Below are 5,624 nucleotides of genomic sequence, written 5' to 3' on the forward strand. Positions count from 1 at the left end.
CCCCGTGCATATTATGAAGAGCGCACTTTAAGGGGAAAAAAGTAGGATTTCCTACTCAAGCTGGTAGAAGTACAATACTTCTACCATTTCGGGTCAATCCACGGGCGCCTTCTCCTCCGCAGGTATAAGCGCACCGTCCCTTTCCCTTGCTCCTCTCTCTCAGGTTTGATCGAAGAAAAAAAGGGTAGAATTTCATATCCAAGCTTGTAGAACAACAGTTTCTACTTTGTAGTTTGTTTCTACCCTGCAGTTATACCCACAAGGCAAAATTGGTTTGTGTTGAAAAGTGGTTGCAATCCAGCTCAAACGAGATGGGTAGAAAATTCTACCTTTTTCTTTCTTGGGGTGCAGTCAGTGCCTTCCTGTGCATTGGAACGTAGAAGATTCTCCTCCTGTACTTGTACGAAATAGGAAGTAAAGAACTCCGATAAATTCATTACATTCAATTCAATTTCAAAAGTTTTATTTGAGCTGTCATTCAACAATTCAACTTTCTAGGGACAACGTATTACATAGTACAAGCCGCGTAAAATCGCACCTGGTGCATTTGCGAGGGGTTAATAAGTGTCGCAAATTTCGCGCCCTCATTTAAGAGTGAATGCAGTGATCTTCTGATATGTTTCATTTTTGTCTAAATCAAGTCTCTGTCTTGGCACAGAGTCAGACACCAAAATTTAAGCTGACTTCGCTAACTTTGAGTGAGCACATCGAATAACTGAACAACGAATCGTAAGCGTAACTTGTATTACTGTTTCTCTACTTTTGTATCAGTGTTTTCTAGGTGACGCAAGTTTTTTGGCCGTATTCAGAACACCAGTGGCTTGATTTCGGTTATCAGGGATATACTTGCTGCACATAAGATTTTGTTTTAAAACTGAGCAAAACCCTCAGCTGAATTAAAATGAAATAAAACAATATCAAGGGTGCAGTTGACCTTCACTCGGACAATAATATCCAAGGCAGTTGCTGTAACAACACTCATCCGCGTCAGATGCTTACGGGAAACATTACCGTCATATCTAAAAATACCTTTATAGAAGTATCTACCGCAGCGGCGTCTACGTAATGGGATGTAAGTAACTATTTCTAATGAAACTTCCTCAGCGTTACACGAAACCGAATTCAACATAATGTAATAAGAACTTATGTCTTATGTCTGTAATGTAACATGTCGAGTTCGTGGGCTCTTCCTTGCTACAGACTCTCCTTGTTTCATGATCATCCACTCGGCAATAGACATAGACATCCTCTCCCTGTTTGCAAACAAATGACGTTGTTGATGAACAAGGAGGCGTAGAGACAAGAATAATTTATTCGCGTGAACGCATAGAGCGAGGGGGGGCGTGGTTTCAGATCACTCTTCCTCTTCATCGTTTTCAGGTTACAACAGACGTCATAGTGTTCGACAGCGCCACCAATGTGGTAGAGTTGAACTACGCTCAAAGGTAGGGGCGAACAAGGTCACGCCCAAAGTCGTGGTCTTGGGGGGATTACGATGGTCCCTGAAAGTGACGCGACCCTCGGTCCTACTTTTCTTTCACTAGGAGGCAGCGAACACGTACCCATTCGTGGAACCAGCTCTCCCCTTTCGATTTGTTGCGGTTTCAGTCCGTCTACCATCGTCATGATGACGTTCCTCGGGTAGACGTCTATTGGGGTAGCGAGTGCTATTGATTTTAATTATGTGGGAACACGCACAAAATCTAACTTTACTACATATAGCATTTTATTGGCGTGTTATTTTTTGAGCTTGCTCAGTATGCCAGTATCCCTACTCATGCCAGCTTGTCTTCTCGTTTTCAAACGTATCCCTCATTCGATAGGCGTATATAATGGCTATTCTGCATGTTTCTTAGTTAAAGGGACCGAAAAGTGAAAAATAACCCCCATATTTTTGCCCACTGTCGTGCACAACATCGTTGTTTGATAAGACACAGAAAGCATTAATTCTCAATTCGGCATATTTTTTACGTATAAATATTTTGAAGATTGCCGGAATATGGACGGTGCTGCCAGCGAACGGCGAAAAAGAGCAACTTGGGTTTCAGGTCCAGGGCTCCCAGGGATTGGTCAACCCTTACCACGTGAGAGCTAATTTTGTAGAGAACGAAGCTGGCGCACATTATCTTACAGCTAAACACTATTTTAAAAATGACGCTCACTTCCATAGCTTTTACGTTAATAAAGCATTCAGCTACTTCGCCGCTACGAGCTACGATCCGCCGCGCCATCTGCAAGGTCGTCTGTGTTATCGCGTTTATTGTTTACGTCGTGGGCGGTCGTGTTGGTCGCGCGAAGAGAAGTGAATGACATGTTCGTGGTTGCTGTGCCAATTATTCGAGAGACCTACATATGAGCGGTGTGGTTTTTGTGTTCGGGGATGCAAAAATCATGTTCGTTCACCATCGGCGGCAGGCGTTTCTACCACAAGATTCAACAGGAGAGTGCGCGAAAACGAATGTGGTTCAAAGCACTCGGTTATTAGATGTAGCAGTCGTGTGGTATGTGCTGAGCTCATTTTGCTGGCGATGACTACGAAGATGCCGTAGAAGGCGAATTGCGAAGACGTCCGAAGCACACTGATGCTCAGTATCCAGTGATTTTGCTTCACCGAGGTGACGAGTTCAACACAACGTCTTAGGTATGTACAGGCGTCACACACGTATAAGTTATAATATAGCGACGACGTATTCCATTTAACTTATGTTATCCTACTTGTCCCGTACTCAACTTTGTCAACATCAACAAATTTAATTTTAGGGGCCTTCCAGTGTTGAAGTGGCGCAAGACTGCTTCGTATGTGTGATCCAGGCACTCAAGTTGACATGACAGAAATAACTGAAAGCAGGTATGCAAAGTCCGTAGATGGAAGCACTAGATTTGTTACGTGTTGCAGACTTTGTGACATTTTCTCTTTTTTTTAGTCTTTGGACAGGTGCAGAACATTAGTATGACGTCAACAAGAGGAGAAGAAACCGATGAGAACTACTAGCTTGTTTGAAGGGTACGAGAATAGTTCCTGTTGAGATGGAGTTATGACTTTCTGACTAAGGAACACTAATTAATTTTCTAGAGATGCATCATCTACACTTGAATACCCAGTGCAACAGCAAACGTTCATTGTCTTTGAAGCCGCAACTACTGGAATTGTTCAATGTGTGTCAGAGCTGCAGTGAGCCATGCAAGGTTACCACATCATATTGGTCCCAAAATTTGCAGAGTTCCCCTATCTCGGACGCAACTGTCATTTCTCTTTATAGCTCTTCCGATCCTACCTTCTCAGAAATGAATATGGTTCACCATACACTGCATGGGCACTGCCTTTCTCTGCTCATGCTTTCGGTTTCTTATTCTGTTGAATAAATCTTCACTTGAGTTTGCAGCCATTACGCTGTCTACTGTGTTTGCCCCTCATCTATATTGATGTGCTCTAACGGTATAGCACATCAACATCCCAACAACCTTCCAAACAACCTTGCCTAGTCCTACTTTTGGGTGGAAACTACACAATGTGGTAACATCCACATATATAAAGTTATAGTCGACGGAGATTTGCTGTTTTTGTACAACCTTCATTGTACATTTCTTCTGTCTCACTTAGCATGCCTGAAGAAATGTTCTGATCTTCATCAAGATGACAGGTCATTGTTTGATCTGCAGCATTATTGTTCCTGTAATCTTTTCACCAACAGAGAATACAAAAGTGAACAAATGGTAAAATATAACTCGCTTGTTAAATTCAAAAGGGAAAGACGAAACTGTTTATACTTCTCTTGTTTATTTTGTTGTAGGTTTCACAACTGTACGTTCAAGTACGTCAAAACATCAGAGGGCAGGAAGTCCTACTCTATTTCCTAAATCCCTGAACAATAAAAAAGAAAGATATAGTTTGAATTGGGACAAAACGTTGCTTCTGCTCTTATATTATATTTCAATTAAATGTTACGATGCATTTGTAGTGTACAGTGAAGCCAGTTTCAATTTGCAGGGCTGTCAAAAGTACTTTACAAAAGTGCATCTCAATTACAGTAACAGAGAACTTATGCAATAAATTATTTAGCCATTTTGGAGTACTATGCACACCAATGGTGCATTGTTAACTTTGAACCCAGATCAAGGGTTAAAAATAGTTCAGCCCTCAAGTACTTCTTTACAAATGTTAGTTGGCGACGTGATAATGAATCAGTTACGAGTACTCCGTTTAGCAAAACAGAGTTAATTAAGTGTTAAATCCCAATCTTGGTTCAATTATTAGTTGACATTTGGAAACGTGGTCACTAAGAAGTATACTAAAAGGTTATGAACACAATTCAGCTGAATGACACTGATGAAAATTGTCTTACTTACTCCTCACATATACAAGTGAGACATGAGTATAACCTACAAATACTTATATGCCCACAGGTTACTTAACCTTCCAGGTACAAACTAGTAATTATAATATGCTGTGACAGCAAAGAAAAAGCAATGAGAAAAACTTGCAGCAAACAAGAAATGAAAATGTGCTGACAACAGTTCTACAGGTCAGCGCACTGATGGGAAAGCATCCCTAATAGCATGCATGACGCAGATTGAGATCCAGTGGAGTATTTTCTATTGTATTTTCACGGAGCACCCCATATCCTTGTGAATCGCCAACGGGTGGTAAAACGGAATTTCCTGCAGAAATAAGGGTTTTCCGTCCAGTTTGCAGTTCAAGTAGCGCGTAAAGACCACATGGCGCTGCCGTGTACGTTGCCATGCTCTTCGGTTTCTCGGATGTATGTAAAAGACACTGGCAGTACTTCGGTGCCAAAGCACAGTATTTCGGAATATTCGTTAGTTCTGATGCAATCGTCTGTCTGCTTTTCACACGCATTCTCTACCTCTCGGCAGCAAAAACCGTGGTATCCGTCGGTTTGCATTTCACACATGAACACCTGCACGACGAAAAAACAGCGCTTGTTTCGGCTTACATAAGTGCTTCTCCCTGATACATGGAAATTTCACAAAGCAGTCCATGTTCACGGCACGGTGAGCTACTCCTGAGGACGAATGTGACTCCGATTAATCTCTGGACAAGGAATCTTCTGCTGCGAAGAACATACTTTCCAGCACGCTAACGCACGAACAACAGTTCTGTGTGAGTGACAGTTCTCGAATGCGGAATTCCAGCGCACTTATGTCCAAGAGGGTCGACATTCTCGACGTAGAAAGCAGTCACAAATGCCCACTGCCATTTTCGTTTTCGCCGGATTAGCGCCCGGAAGTGCGCGTATTACATGCGTCCTCGACAGATGGCGCGGGGTCATGCCATTGTTGACAGACTGCTCGGTTTCCTACTAGGTCCCTGGACATGCGATTATGGAAAATTCGATTACAGAAAAACTACAGCGATTTCAGCGGAGTTCTTTGACATTTGAACTTTTGAAGGTTCAAGCTTTTCGCTGAACATAAAGTTTCGATAGGTTTATATTCACTTTTCGGTCCCTTTAATGACATGAAGATTCTAAGCAAATGACCGCCTTACGTTTACCCTTGAAGTTTCGTTCACGGTCTGTAAACTCGTGTGCGAGAGGAGGAATTTCAAAGCTGAATGGATTTCGGCATGGATGCCGTTTTTAAATACGATGTCCCTGCTATTG

This window comes from Ornithodoros turicata, unplaced genomic scaffold (genome assembly GCF_037126465.1).
Source record: "Ornithodoros turicata isolate Travis unplaced genomic scaffold, ASM3712646v1 ctg00000979.1, whole genome shotgun sequence".
Lineage (NCBI taxonomy): Eukaryota > Metazoa > Arthropoda > Arachnida > Ixodida > Argasidae > Ornithodoros > Ornithodoros turicata.